We start from the raw sequence: 16,819 nt of genomic DNA on the forward strand, positions 1-16,819 counted from the left end.
AAGCTCCTCCCATGTAATTCTGGGCTGATCCCTCACCTTTCTCAGAATCAACCTTAACCCATGAGGTGAGATTTTTCATGGAGCTTCAGAGCGAGAGCGATTGACTTATCTTGTATTTCTTCCATTTTTTTTTAAGTATAGCACCAACAGTGGTCTCTTTCTCTCCAAGCTTCTTGCTGATGGTCTTATAGCCCATTGTAGTCTTGTGCAGGTCTACAATCTTGTTTCTGACGTCCTTTGACAGCTCTTTGGTTTTGCCCATGGTGCTGGAGAGGTTTAAATAGAAGTTGATTCTGTGACAGGTGTCTTTTATATGAGTTCAAAATGTTAGAAGTATCTACATATTACCATCAAGCAAGCAAAAGAAGAACTAAGCTTTACCCCAGATTAAAAAAAGAGCTGGCCATCTCTCCATGAAATCTTTGACAGCAGGGCATTGATTAATGATTTCTAATCTTGGATAGGAGATAGTCTTCTACATTTTCTCACCAATGAACTTTTTTTTTTCTTCTGAATATCTTTAAGAAGATTACTTCATCTCCCCTTCTCTAAAGTTTCCTTGGTCTCCCCACACACGCTGTTCTACAGAGGGACCATTGAGAGCATCTTGAGCAGCTGCATCACGGCCTGGTTTGGGAACTGCACCGTCTCTGATCGCAAAAAAACATCTTTATTTTCAGAAATACACAAGTTTAGAGAGCTCAATTTTTGTCCGTTTTTTCTATTCTGGTGGGGATGTCTCTATTTTGTCTTACCACCAACCACCTCTAGGTGTCACTATTATAAATTATCTGCAGATTATCCAATTTATATGCAATTATAACTGTGTATAACATTAACAAAGATAAAGATTAAGTTCAGACCATAACTAAAGTGTTGTTTAATTTGAGAATTTAACCGTTTTTATTTATTTATTTATTTTTATTTTGCTTTTCACGATTACCAATCATCTCTTGTATTTATGTTGACAATTTCTAAGAAAGTAAACAGTTAAAAATCCTTACCTCACTTCCTGTTTAACACATTCAATTCTCTTCAATTCTGAGAGTCGAAAAAATTCTAAATTTTGGTATCTACAACACAAGAAGGAAATGTTCATGTTAATTTACACCATCATGGTCTAAAATAAATAATGATCTGTGCATACTGGAATTTATTTAAGTTAAAACAAATCATGCATGTGATCAACCGTGTTGCAAGATATATTGCCATATAATATATCTATATAAATATTAGGTAGAAGTAGAAGATATTTTATGTAAAACCATGATTAACAACCACCTTAAAAGTTCGAACATTTGGGCAATTCCACAAAAACAAGAATCTTAATTCTCTTTAACATTTATTTGTCAGCAACTTGAACTAAAATGTTTCTGAACATGTTGCCTTTAACAAACATATGGAAAAAAAAACTTCCATTAAAGGCTTTTCACCTTTAAATTTTTCGCTCCATGGAATCAATGCAATTTTTTACATAAAATTTGACTGCCTCCCAACCTCTCCCTTGAAGTGCTGCTGGGGATTTTTCAATGCACTCCATGCACTGGCCTTTACCAGGAACCTTGCCAGAACAGATGTAGTCCATTAGAGTCTTTTCCACAGCCTGGATCTCCTCTGTAACCACTTTTTCTGTGGGGTTTGTGAAGATCCTGAATAAAATAAAAGTAATTAGTCATTTGATAAAAGTGACTGATAACATATATCATTTCGCCTCTAGCTTTTCCATAATTCCCTACATTAGCTGACTACATACCTGCAGAATTTGAGGGTGGAGGTGAAGCATCGTTTTCTTTCTCGTTTTCAGAGTCTGATCCTTCACTGTCCATCAGTACTCTCTCTAGTAAACTCACAGCAACCTCAGAGAAAATGATTATAGCTAAATAAGTGGAAACATTGTTTTTAAACTGTTCCTGTTAATTATAACATAGAATTTGAGATTTTTTAAACATCTTTATTTACTCAGGCCTGTTTTACCTTGTGGATCAATCTGGATCTCATCTATATTTCTTCCTTAGAATAGTTGTCCTCTCTCCATGGCTAGATGAACTTTACTTATCTTCGCCAGCTGTAATGTACCTTCAGGTAGCCTGTAGTACTGCTGATGCACCCTGATGTTGTGTCCTAAAAAGTCAGCAAGGTCATTTCACTGTCTTTTAAATTGAGGACCTTGGACATAGTGGCCATGTGCTTTCTCAGTCTAGTGGAGGATAACGCTTCAGGGTGCTCCACAGCTTTGAGTAATCTGAAGAATAATGTCTGATTATCTAAAGTGACGCAGTGCTTGTGGTCGTCCAAACATGAACACGTTCTCATCAGGCACATCACATTTATGGCGAGTCTTTACAAGTAATTCCAGGAGCAGAGGTGGGAAGTAACGGAGTGCAAATACTTCGTTACTGTACTTAAGTAGATTTTTCTGGTATCAGTATATATATATATATATATATATATATATATATATATATATATATATATATATATATATATATTTGGCTGTCAAAATTAAAATTATTGTAAACGGCACGAGGTTTTATTAACGCGCTATCGATTCAGCGCACATTTCTGTTTTTACCATTTTTATAAAAAAATGTAAATACATTAATAAATATCTAAATATAAAAGAGGGGAGATTAAAACCTTCGGGAAAAAATACATTTATCCACGATGTCCTTTCTTTACTTAGATATAAAATAAATAAATAAACTCCAGATAAAAATATTTTTAATCAGTAAACTTTTGTTTTATTTATGCGCCAAGTCTCAAATCAAACACAAAATCCGCCATGTTTTACACAATTAACCCTCTAGGTGGCGTTTTGTGGGTTTTTCCCTCATAATGGCGACACAAACTACTTTTTACTTAAGTACATGTCTGAACCAAGACTTCTTTACTTTCACTTGAGTAAAAAAGTTAAATCAGTACTTCAACTTTTACCCGAGTATTTTAAAACATGAGTATCTGTACTTCTAAATAAGTAAAGGATGTGTGTACTTTTGCCACCTCTGTCCAGGAGTGAGAACAACGGGGACTTTTCATCCATGTTTGCCTTTTATCTCAATTCTCTAGAAGTGTTTACCCTGTTTCTTTTCAAGGTTTGTCAGAGCGAGCACTATATCTGGATGAGTCAGTGAGGTGTCTCTTAGTGTAAAGGCAGTAAAGGACAGCTTGGATACCTCTCCTTCCCTTCTACGATTGAACACAATCACCTGACAGTGTCACTTTTGCAACTTCTGCCCAGTGCTCAACTTTGCCTCGCTCAAATTTCGGAATGCCTGCGATGAGACACACTCACTCCATTTAGTTTCGCAGATTTGTTTGGAATTTTTGCTTGTTCAGCATCATGACCTTCACATTTGAATTAAAAGGTGAAGATGATTCTCCACTGGCATGTTTGTCAGATGTAGAAGACTGTCCAGTGTCTGTGTTAAATGAAGAGGCTTCTTTGGTTCCACTGCTCACCAATGAACTAGAACCTTGAAACCCTAACCTTGTGGGGACCTGCTGATCGGTAAACCAACACCTTACCCACTGAGCTATCACTTCTGATTTGTGCAAGCAGTCAATAAGCCTAATGAACCAACATGGCTTCTTTTCCATACTTCAACACCACGTAAATCATATAAAAAGTAGGCCAAACAAGTCTTTCAAAAAAGACAAAGAAATAAAGCAATGTTTTTACAGGTCTCTTTAATTAACAAATAGATTTACAGTTTAATGTCACAAAGAAGACAAACTAATAGATTCCAAAATAAAAATAAACCCATGGCAAAGCTGGGGTTAGAACACACAACCTTGTGGGTAGGTGCTAATTAGTAAACTAACACATTACCCAATGAGCTATCACTTCTGACTTGTGCACGCAGTCAATAAGCCTAATGAACCAACATGGCTTCTTTTCCATACTTCAACACCATGTAACTCATTAAAAGTAGGCCAAACAAGTCTTTCTAAAAAGAGAAAGAACTAAAGAAATGTTTTCAACAGGTCTCTTTATTTACAAATAGGTATACAGTTTAATGTCACAAATAAGAGAAACTAATAGATTCCAAAATAAAAATAAAAATGAACCCATGGCAATGCTGGGGTTAGAAGCCACAACCTCATGGGTAGCTGTTTATTGGTAAACGAACACCTTAACCACTGAGCTATAACTTCTGGCTTTTGCAAGCAGTCAATAAGCCTAATGAACCAACATGGCTTCTTTTCCATACTTCAACACCATGTAACTCATTAAAAGTAGGCCAAACAAGTCTTTCTGAAAAAAGAGAAAGAAATAAAGCAATGTTTTCAACAGTTCTCTTTTTTTAACAAATAGATATACAGTTTAATGTCACAAAGAAGACAAACTAATAGATTCAAAAATAAAAATAAACCCATGGCAAAGCTGGCGTTAGAACCCACAACCTTGTGGGTAGCTGCTAATTGGTAAACTAACACCTTACCCACTGAGCTATCACTTCTGACGTGTGCAAGCAGTCAATAAGCCTAATGAACCAACATGGCTTCTTTTCCACACTTCAACACCATGTAACTCATTAAAAGTAGGCCAAACAAGTCTTTCTAAAAAGAGAAAGAATTAAAGCAATGTTTTCAACAGGTCTCTTTTTTTAACAAATAGATATACAGTTTAATGTCACAAAGAAGACAAACTAATAGATTCCAAAATAAAAATAAACCCATGGCAAAGCTGGGGTTAGAACCCACAACCTTGTGAGTAGCTGCTAATTGGTTAACCAACACCTTACCCACTGAGCTATAACTTCTGACTTGCAAAAGCAGTCAATAAGCCTAATGAACCAACATGGCTTCTTTTCCATACTTCAACACCATGTAACTCATTAAAAGTAGGCCAAACAAGTCTTTCTAAAAAGAGAAAAAAAATAAAGCAATGTTTTTAACAGGTCTCTTTTAAAAAAAAAATAGATATGCAGTTTAATGTCACAAAGTAGACAAACTAATAGATTCCAAAATAAAAATAAAACCATGGCAAAGGAGGGTTAGAACCCACAACCTTGTGGGTAGCTGCTAATTGGTAAACCAACACTTTACCCACTGAGCTATCACTTCTAACTTGTACAAGCAGTCAATAAGCCTAATGAACCAACATGGCTTCTTTTCCATACTTCAACACCATGTAACTCATTAAAAGTAGGCCAAACAAGTCTTTCTAAAAAGAGAAAGAAATAAAGCAATGTTTTCAACAGGTCTCTTTTTTTAACAAATAGATATACAGTTTAATGTCACAAAGAAGACAAACTAATAGATTCCAAAATAAAAATAAAACCATGGCAAAGGAGGGTTAGAACCCAAAACCTTGTGGGTAGCTGCTAATTGATAAACAAACACTTTACCAACTGAGCTATTACTTCTGACTTGTGCACGCAGTCAATAAGCCTAATGAACCAACATGGCTTCTTTTCCATGCTTCAACACCATGTAACTCATATTTAAAGTAGGCCAAACAAGTCTTTCTAAAAAGAGAAAGAAATAAAGCAATGTTTTCAACAGGTCTCTTTTTAACAAATAGATATACAGTTTAATGTCACAAAGAAGACAAACTAATAGATTCCAAAATGAAAATAAAACCATGGCAAAGCTAAGGTTAGAACCCAAAACCTTGTGGGGAGTTGCTAATTAGTAAACCAACACCTTACCTACTGAGATATCAGTTCTGACTTGTGCAAGCAGTCAATAAGCCTAATGAACCAACATGGCTTCTTTTCCATACTTCAACACCATGTAACTCATTAAAAGTAGGCCAAACAAGTCTTTCTAAAAGAGAAAGAATTAAAGCAATGTTTTCAACAGGTCTCTTTTTTTAACAAATAGATATACAGTTTAATGTCACAAAGAAGACAAACTAATAGATTCCAAAATAAAAATAAAACCATGGCAAAGCTGGGGTTAGAACCCACAACCTTGTGAGTAGCTGCTAATTGGTTAACCAACACCTTACCCACTGAGCTATAACTTGACTTGCAAAAGCAGTCAATAAGCCTAATGAACCAACATGGCTTCTTTTCCATACTTCAACACCATGTAACTCATTAAAAGTAGGCCAAACAAGTCTTTCTAAAAAGAGAAAGAAATAAAGCAATGTTTTCAACAGGTCTCTTTTTTTAACAAATAGATATACAGTTTAATGTCACAAAGAAGACAAACTAATAGATTCCAAAATAAAAATAAAACCATGGCAAAGGAGGGGTTAGAACCCACAACCTTGTGGGTAGCTGCTAATTGATAAACAAACACTTTACCCACTGAGCTATCACTTCTGACTTGGGCATGCATCCAATAAGCCTAATGAACCAACATGGCTTCTTTTCCATACTTCAACACCATGTAACTCATTAAAAGTAGGCCAAACAAGTCTTTCTAAAAAGAGAAAGAAATAAAGCAATGTTTTCAACAGGTCTCTTTTTTTAACAAATAGATATACAGTTTAATGTCACAAAGAAGACAAACTAATAGATTCCAAAATGAAAATAAAACCATGGCAAAGCTAAGGTTAGAACCCAAAACCTTGTGGGTAGCTGTTAATTGGTAAACAAACACCTGACCTACTGAGCTATCACTTCTGACTTGTGCAAGCAGTCAATAAGCCTAATGAACCAACATGACTTCTTTTCCATACTTCAACACCATGTAACTCATTAAAAGTAGGCCAAACAAGTCTTTATAAAAAGAGAAAGAATTAAAGCAATGTTTTCAACAGGTCTCTTTTTAACAAATAGATATACAGTTTAATGTCACAAATAAGACAAACTAATAGATTCCAAAATAAAAATAAACCCATGGCAAAGCTGGGGTTAGAACCCACAACCTTGTGGGTAGCTGTTAACTGGTAAACAAACACCTTACCCACTGAGCTATAACTTTTGACTTTGTGCAAGCAGTCAATAAGCCTAATGAACCAACATGGCTTCTTTTCCATACTTTAAGACCAAGTAACTCATTAAACGTAGGCCAAACCACTCTTTCTAAAAAGAGAAAGAAATAAAGCAATGTTTTCAACACGTTTCTTTATTTAACAAATAGATATACACCACCCTCACATACTTCTCTGACACACCTGACTTCCTCATACAATACCACAACTCCTCTCTTTGCACCCTGTCGGACGCTTTCTCTAAATCCACAAACACAAAATGCATCTCCTTCTGACCTTCTCTATACTTATCCATCAACATTCTCAGGGCATAAAACCATACTGCTGCTCACAGATGGTCACCTCTTCCCTTAGCCTGGCTTCCACTACTCTTTCCCATAACTTCATGCTGTGACTGATCAACTTAATTCCCCTGTAGTTACTGCAGGTCTGCACATCCCCCTTGTTCTTAAAGATTGGTACCAGCACACTCCTTCTCCATTCCTCAGGCATCCTCTCACCATCCAAAATCCTGTTAAACGATTTTGTTAAAAACTGCCATCTCACCTAAACATCTCCATGCTTCTACCGAAATGTCATCTGGTCCAACTGACTTTCCACTCTTCATCCTCTTAATTGCTGCTCTCACTTCATCCTTTATAATCCTATTCACTTCCTGCTTCACCAACTCCACACCATCCAACCTTCTCTCTCTCTTATTTTCCCCATTCATCAGCTGCTCAAAATACTCCTTCCATCTTCTCAACTCTCCTCACTAATCAACACATTTTTATCTCCATCCTTTATTGCTCTAATTTGCAGCACATCGTTCTCAACTTGGTCCCTCTGCCTTGCCAATCGGTACAAATCCTTTTCTCCTTCCTTAGTGTCCAACTTCTCATACAGCTCCTCATATGCCTTTTCCTTGGCTTTCGCCACATCCCTCTTTACCTGATGCCGCATCTCCTTGTACTCCTGTCTACTTTTCTCATCACTTTGTCAATGCCAATTCTATTTTGACAACTTCTTTCTCCTTATGCTTTCCTGCACTTCCTCATTCCACCACCACATCTCTTGGTCTTCCTTTCTATTTCCAGATGTCACACCAAGTACCTTTCTAGCAGTCTCCCTTATCACTTCTGCAGTAGTTGCCCAATCATCCAGCACTTCCTCACCACCACCGAGCCCCTGTCTGACCTCTTCCCTGAATCTCACACTACAGTTTTCCTCCTTCAGTTTCCTCTATCTTATTCTTCTTTCAGTCTTCACTCTCCTCCTTTTCTTCTTCAACTACAGGGCCATTCTTCAGACCACCATCTGATGCTGTCTAGCTACACTGTCCCCTTCCCACACTTTACAGTCTTTAATCTCTTTAAAGTTGCATCTCGTGCATAGAATATAGTCCACCTGTGTGCACCTTACAGAGGCTTTAGCCATGTTGTTCGCAAATCATTGCCCATCTACCTCATGAGCAGCACTAACTTCTTGATGCTGGATCGGTAGATTTTTAAAATTTCATAAAGCTTTATGAAGAGATATGTATCTGGCCCCATTCTCCCTTTCTCCATTAGATCATGCCAAAGCTATATCATGGCATTACTACTAGCCAGAGACTGTCAGATATGGACTGAGGGTATAATGAGTAGCTCTGTTATCTAAGTGGTTAGCAATTACAATAAATGTATACATTTATAATAAAGTCATGAAACATTTATATGAAAATAGTGTGTTAGTAGTTTAGTGTTAAGGCCTTGAAAGAGCACAGAGCTTTGCCGAATGTCTGTAGTTATCTAATACAGATAATCCCCGAGTTACAATGGTTCGACTTACGATTTTTCGATGTTTCGATGCCGATAGCGATATGACAAAATTGTAAAAATATTAAAAATTTAAGTGATAAAAGCATGTCTTCCAAATGCCCAACTATGTCTAATGCTGGTAGTGGAAAAAAAAAGAGGAAAGCCTCAGTTTAGAGCAGAAAAATGAACATTTTAAATCAGCATGAAACCAAAAATTTTGTCATAGTCATAGTAACATCTTCAACTTACAATATTTTTGACTTACAATGGAGTCGTCGTAGCATATTTCCATCGTAAGTGGGGGACTTAACACCATTTGTATATATTGTAGTAAATTATCAAAAAGATAATCCAGTAAAGTTAAAATAGCAACTGCCAATTTTAGGTACAACAATTGTATATTATCAACACCTGGTGGCTTGTTAAACATTTTTTTTTGGAAGTTTATTAGTGATCTGTTGAAAGTAAACTCTTTGTGAACTCTGTTTTATGTATGCAGAAAGACTTTAAAAGTATTTTTGAACCTAAATTGACAATTAATAAATGTAGATACCCCTGGCATACAACAGTCCATGCGAAGATAGGATCGAAAGACTTGGAGTTGGCCAACCTCTTTTTGATTAATTTCCTATTGCCATTAACAATAAGTGTTTAAATATAGACAGAGCCACAATAAATGACATTAAGGGCTTCAGTTTTAAAAAGTCTATTATATTCAAATTATTTAATGCATTTTCATAGATTACACAGTCACACAGATTTTGTCCTGAAAATGGACCCAATGGGGTCTTCAGAGAAAACCTCACTGGGCGTGTCTAGATACTGTTTGGGAGGTGCTTGTATGGCTTTGCCGGTGGGGACCTCAATTTAGGTCCCCACGGTGACATGGGTCCCCATGAATCAGTGTGCCTTCAGGTCGAAGTCCCCACCGGGATAGGAGAACAAGAACACACACACACACACACACACACACACACACACACACACACACACACACACACATTGTCTTTGCACTGTTTGTACCAGGTTGCACATGAGGCACTTTATGTGGTGAGGACACTTACTAGTCCTTAGCCCTGTGTTTTCTGTGATTGTTGTTGTATACAGTACCAGGGTTTAGGAGGAACGTTGTTTCATTTTACTGTGTAATGCATCAGCTGTATAATGGTTTCAATGACAATAAAAGCTTCTTGACTTCTTAACTTGACTACTTGGGGGGTAAGTAGTTTACTTGAGTCTTCCTGGGTCTTTTCATGGCTTTGGTGCAGGACTTTGTATTTGTCTTCTCCCTTTTCAAAAGGTTGATCTCCAGGGCCCGGTTTTTCAAAAAGTTTAATCCGGATAAAATTGATCCGGATTTAGTAATCCTTTTTTTGCGATCCGTGATCACGTAATCCAGTTTACTACTTGAGCCAGTTTTTCAAAGCAACATCGGATTGGATCAATCTGATGCGGATAGGAACTTTTCAGGATCACCAAATCTGGATAACCAGTGCTCAAACAGGATAGGAAATCACAATGTAGAACTATAGATATGTAAAGAGCAACAAGTAGAATAGCCAGTGTGGGGTCAATATAAGTTTATTATTATTTGAAATGAAAACACACACATTTAAAAGAAACTAAACACAAGAAAAACCCCACCCCATCCTCTTCCAGCAGTCCGCTCATCTGAGATCTACAACACAAACACTGTACATTGAGGATATTTATAACAAGTTTCAGATATAGATGTATTGATTTAAAAAAAAAGACAATGTCAAATACTCCACAATAATTTCAGACTTCCTCATCTGATGTGGAGAGACCAGCTTGTCTGAGCGTAGCCTTTAGGAGGCGGATCTCAAGTCTGGCCTTGGTTTGCTGCAGTTTGGTCAGAGTCAGTTGTTCCTCTGCCAGATGAAGCTGTGCTTCTGCCCTTTCAGTCTCTTTTTGCAGAAGTGCCTTGTAATCATTATCTTTGTTTGATGAAGGGCGCTTCAAGGCTTTGCTCTGAGATCCTGTGGCAACTACCACTGGCTCAACCAATGAGGATCCAGCTTCTTCCTCAGGAACAGAGCTGAGATTCAATATAAATACGCTCTCTGGATCAGCCTCAGGAGGAACTGGCAGATTCTCCTCCTCCTCCTCAATCCAAGGCTCGCCATCCCCTACAACACCTTGAATACCATGGAGAGCTTGCGACTTCTCACCTCCAATGATGTCGAGGACCACATCTGTGTAATCTCCCCTCTTAAATGGCTTGTTGCCTGTTTGTGGGTTTTTGGCTTCAGCATGGTCCTTTGTTGCCCTGGCCTTAAGATTCTTGCACCGCAATTTGATTTGGTCTGTGGTCCTCCTCTGGCCAGACCCTATGGCATTCACATTTTCTGTGATTAAAATCCAAACATCATTTTTCTTTTTGTTGGTATCCTTAGCAGAATTAAAACTTCCCACTATTGTTCCATAATGGCACCGAACACCCTCTAGTAGTGCATTGGTTTCAGCAGCAGTGAAGTTACAGCTTCTTGAGTCCATGGTTCTGTTGCTTAACTATAGTGAACATTGTTCATCAATTATAGGTCCAATTGCCTCAATTAAACACAAGCCAAAATTAATCAGTTGTAATAGGTGTGTCTGAAAAGACCAACTACACAGCCATATAAATCAGCCTTTCTCAGAGGATTCACAGAGAGACAGTGAAATGGCAGGTGTTGTCCACCGCCACCACCACTTTGCCAGGAGAGGATACCGTCAAAGGGTGTATGTTGAACGTACCAAGCCACTGGAGCAATACACCACTGAGGAGCTGTATGTCCAGTTTTGCTTTGGGAAGGCTGATATAGAGTACCTTGTGAACCTTCTCAGGCCAAAACTTCAACACAGAACCCAAAGGAGTCACGGTCTGTCTGTGGAAGACCAGATCCTTATTGCTCTCCGATTTTATGCATGTGGGACTTTCTATCAGGTTGTTGGTGACTATATGGGAGTGGTGAAATCAGCTGTGTGTGATGTGGTGAGAGATGTGTCAATCGCACTGGCCAGCCTGGTCAATGAATTTGTTTCTTTTCCAAAGGACAACCAGATTGCCCAGGCGAGCAGCTTTTTCTTTTGGGGAATATGCCCAATACTATTGGAGCAATCGACTGCACACATGTGCATATACAAGCATCCCAATGAATGGGAATTTATAAACAGAAAGGGGAGGCACAGCATCAATGTCCAACTTGTGTGTGATGCTGACCTCATCATCACCAACTGCGTTGTCAAGTGGCCTGGGTCTGTCCATGATGCATGCATCCTGAGGGAGAGCGCTCTATATAGAGACCTCCAAACCAACCGACCGGATGGCATAATATTAGGAGACAGTGCCTACCCACTCCTACCATGGCTGATGACTCCTTTTCTAACAGCAAATACACCAGCGCAGGCACGCTTCAACACTGCTCATTGCAGAGCAAGATGTGCAATTGAGCGTTTAAATGGAGTTCTTAAGAGGCGCTTTGCACGCCTTAACTACCTGAGAGCGGAACCACAGAAAGCATGCAACATAACCCTTGCCTGTATTGTCCTACACAACATCGCTACTAAGCGCAATGTCCCTCTCTGTGCTGACAATGATGCACCTGAGCCCCTTGGAGACCCTAACCAACCTCCTGCATTCTGCCAGAATGAGCAAACAAAACGTGCAACAAGGGACGCAATAGTTAGACACTATTTCTGATTTGGAATTGTTTTGGATTTCAAAAATCAGTGATTGCCATTCTTTGCATTTTTGGGGTTATTCTGTAATCATTGCATGCATCACTAATAAATATTCTAGAAACAAAAATATTTTTGATTGTGATGATATATGATTGTGATATATATATATATATATATATATATATATATATATATAACCCAGCCATTAGGGGGGCACAAGCCAGTGCACTCTTAGTGCCGGTCCCAAGCCCGGGTAAATGGGGAGGGTTGCGTTAGGAAGGGCATCCAGCGTAAAACATGTGCCAAATCAAATATGCGGATCACAAAGGAGAATTTCATACCGGATCGGTCGAGGCCCGGGTTAACAACGACCGCCACAGGTATCGTTAGCCGACAGGGTACCGGTGGAAATTGGGCTACTGTTGGCCGAAGGAGGAGAAGGAGAGGAGGAAGACGTCTACAGAGACGGCAGGAAAAGGAGCAGTGCAGGAGAATGGAGGTTCGGGTTGGTACTTTAAATGTTGGTACTATGACGGGTAAAGGGAGAGAGGTAGCTGATATATTGGAGAGGAGAAAGGTAGATATGCTGTGTGTTCAGGAGACCAAGTGGAAAGGGAGTAAGGCCAGGAACATTGGAGGTGGATTTAAACTGTTTTATCATGGTGTGGATGGGAAGAGAAATGGTGTAGGGGTGATTCTGAAGGAAGAGTACAGTAAGAGTGTAGTGGAGGTGAAGAGAGTTTCTGATAGGGTGATGATCGTGAAGGTGGAAGTTAAAGGGATGATGATAAACGTCATCAGTGCCTATGCTCCACAAGTTGGCTGTGAGATGGAGGAAAAGGAAAGATTCTGGAGTGAATTAGATGACGTGGTAGATGGTGTACCTAGGAAAGAACGATTGGTGATTGGGGCAGACTTTAATGGGCATGTAGGTGAAGGGAACAGAGGTGATGAGGAGGTGATGGGTAGGTATGGTTTTAAGGAGAGGAATGTGGAAGGGCAGATGGTGGTAGATTTTGCTAAAAGGATGGAAATGGCAGTGGTGAACACGTATTTTAAGAAGAAGGAGGATCATAGGGTGACGTATAGGAGTGGAGGAAGGTGCACACAGGTGGACTATGTGCTATGCAGGAGATGCAACCTGAAGGAGATTGGAGACTGTAAGGTGTTGGCGGGGACAGTGTAGCTAGACAGCATCGGATGGTGGTCTGTAGGATGGTTTTGGAGGCGAAGAAGAAGAGGAGGAATGTAAGGATTGAAAGAAGAATAAGATGGTGGAAACTGAAGGAGGAAGAGTGTAGTGTGAGGTTCAGGAAGAGGTCAGACAGGGGCTCGGTGGTGGTGAAGAGGTGCCGGATGATTGGGGAACTACTGCAGGAGTGATGAGGTAGGCAGCTAGAAAAGTACTTGGTGTGACATCTGGAAATAGAAAGCAAGACAAGGAGACGTGGTGGTGGAATGAGGAAGTGCAGGAGAGCATTAGAAAGAGGTTGGCAAAACAGAAGTGGGATCGACAGAGTGATGAGAAAAGTAGGCAGGAGTACAAGGGATGCGGCAGCAGGTAAAAGGGATGTGGCGAAAGCCAAGGAAAAGGCATATGAGGAGCTGTATAAGAGGTTGGACACTAAGGAAGGAGAAAAGGAGTTATACCGATTGGCCAGGCAGAGGGACCGAGCTGGGAAGGATGTACTGCAAGTTAGAGCAATAAAGGATGGAGAGGAAATGTGTTGACTAGTGAGGAGAGTGTGTTGAGAAGGTGGAGGGAGTATTTTGAGCAGCTGATGAATGAGGAAAATCACAGAGAGAGAAGGTTGGAGGATGTGGAGTTGGTGAAGCAGGATGTAGATAGGATTAGTAAGAGGATGAAGAATGGAAAGTCGGTTGGACCAGATGACATACCGGTAGAGGCGTGGAGATGTTTAGGAGAGATGGCAGTGGGTTTTAACCAGATTGTTTAACAGGATTATGGAAGGGGAGAGGATGCCTGAGGAATGGAGAAGGAGTGTGCTGGTACCGATCTTTAAGCATAAGGGAGACCTGCAGTAACTACAGGGGAATTAAGTTGATCAGTCACACCATGAAGTTATGGGAAAGAGTAGTGGAAGCCAGGCTGAGGGAAGAGGTGACCATCTGTGAGCAACAGTATGGTTTCATGCCGAGGAAGAGCACCACAGATGCCTTATTTGCTTTGAGGATGTTGATGGAGAAGTATAGAGAAGGACAGAAGGAATTGCATTGTGTATTTGTGGATTTAGAGAAAGCGTACGACAGAGTGCCAAGAGAGGAGTTGTGGTATTGTATGAGGAAGTCAGGTGTGTCAGAGAAGTATGTAAGGGTGGTGCAGGACATGTATGAGGACAGTGTGACGGCAGTGAAGTGTGCAGTAGGTACGACAGACTGGTTCAGAGTGAAGGTTGGACTGCATCAAGGATCGGCCCTGAGCCCTTTCCTGTTTGCAGTGGTGATGGACAGGTTGACGGACGAGGTCAGACAGGAGTCTCCTGGACTATGATGTTTGCAGATGATATTGTGATTTGTGGTGAGAGTAGAGAGCAGGTTGAGAAGAGCCTGGAGAGGTGGAGATATGCGCTGGAGAGAAGGGGAATGAAAGTCAGTAGGAGTAAGACAGAGTACATGTGTGTGAATGAGAGGGAGGGCAGTGGAGTGATGCGGTTGCAGGGAGAAGAGGTGGAGAAGGTGGAGGAGTTCAGGTACCTGGGGTCAACAGTGCAAAGTAATGGAGAGTGTGTTAGAGAAGTGAAGAAAAGAGTGCAGGCAGGGTGGAGTGGGTGGAGAAGAGTGACAGGAGTGATTTGTGATAGTAGGGTATCTGCAAGAATGAAAGGGAAAGTTTGTAGGACTGTGGTGAGACCTGCGATGTTGTATGGATTAGAGACAGTGGCATTGAGTAAAAGGCAGGAGGCAGAGCTGGAGGTAGCAGAGCTGAAGATGTTAAGGTTTTCGTTGGGAGTGACGAGGATGGACAAGATTAGAAATAAGTTTATTAGAGGGACAGCACATGTAGGATGTTTTGGTGACAAGGTGAGGGAGGCGAGATTAAGATGGTTTGGACATGTGCAGAGAAGGGACATGAATTATATTAGTAGAAGAATGCTGAAGATGGAGCCACCAGGTAGGAGGAAAAGAGGAATGCCAAGGAGGAGGTTCATGGATGTGGTAAGGGAAGACATGCAGGTAGTTGGTGTAAAAGAGGCAGATGTAGAGGACAGGGTGGTATGGAGACGGATGGTCCGCTGTGGCGACCCCTAATATATATATATCTCAATTAGTGACAGAATAAAATGTATTGTTTTTTGTCAATTTTGAAAGCTATTTGCGGGATTATTGTATGAGGCCAAACGCTTTCTACTTTGCTGTAGGCCTATACTGAAAGGCTGAATACGTTAAAGCCTACCTAATCACTGTAGCCTGACTGATGAACAAATAAAATTAAAACCTTATGAATAAATAGGATATCTTGTAAGATACTGCATGATACAAATATAGTATTATTTGATACATTTTTTAAGTTTTCATTACATTTTGGGCATGGAATCCACGCTGAATCCACCCTTCTGACAGGATCAGTTTAATCCAGATTTTTTGGATCAAAGTGATCCAAATCCTACAAAAAAGTTCTAAAAAACCCAAACTAAAGGTTTGATCCGGATCAAAACCAAGATTGGATTACATGATCTAATCCGATTATGTAATCCGTTTTTTCTTTTGAAAAACCCATTTTCAAGATTTGATCCAATCCATTATCCAAAATCCTAGTGGATTACTTTTGAAAAACCGGGCCCAGCTGACTGGAAGGCTGACTGCCTCTTAATTTAGCTCGATAATTGCCCACCTTATATTAAATCCTCTGTTGCCACCCATACTGTCCACTTAAGGACCCAGGCTTTTTAACATTTGTAAATGAATGAAAATTTTACACAAATACCTTTAAGATTTAATTATTTAGTATTTAAAAAATTTAAAAAACTTGCTACTGGACCAGTGTTTTCATCTTGTAAAGTATAACGTATGTGTATGGTATATGTATGTACAGCTATAAATCTGTCTCATACTGCAAGGCTAATCAGTGTTGTATATGCGGTAAAAAGCATTGCCGATTTAGCTTGCATGAGATAAAATGGTGAGTGCAATCTGTGGAAATAGATTTTTTTTTTTTACAAATTAAAAAAATATATACTTATTTTATTGATTTAAAATTTGACCAGGTTATTTTAGTACAGCTACATTAAATGTTTACAAGTACAGCTTATTTGGTAGAGTAAGGCTGCCTGAACACACTATTGTATAGGTTCAATAGGGAATATAATCTCCATTTAATTTAACATGCATCAAATGCTTATTATAGATTTTATCAATAAGACAAAGCAGTGTAGTTGATGTGGATTAACGGCTTTCTCAGTCACGTTTAAAGTTAATGTTCAGCCTCGGGTATCATCCCGGGTTCATA

At 39.5% G+C, this 16,819-nt stretch overlaps 1 pseudogene; it reads left to right on the top strand.

Moving 5' to 3' along the window:
- Positions 1 to 11,291: 11,291 nt before the first annotated feature.
- LOC124376333 lies at positions 11,292 to 12,443 on the top strand (annotated as a pseudogene).
- Positions 12,444 to 16,819: the final 4,376 nt, after the last annotated feature.

Source organism: Silurus meridionalis, chromosome 22 (genome assembly GCF_014805685.1).
Source record: "Silurus meridionalis isolate SWU-2019-XX chromosome 22, ASM1480568v1, whole genome shotgun sequence".
In the NCBI taxonomy this organism is placed as follows: domain Eukaryota; kingdom Metazoa; phylum Chordata; class Actinopteri; order Siluriformes; family Siluridae; genus Silurus; species Silurus meridionalis.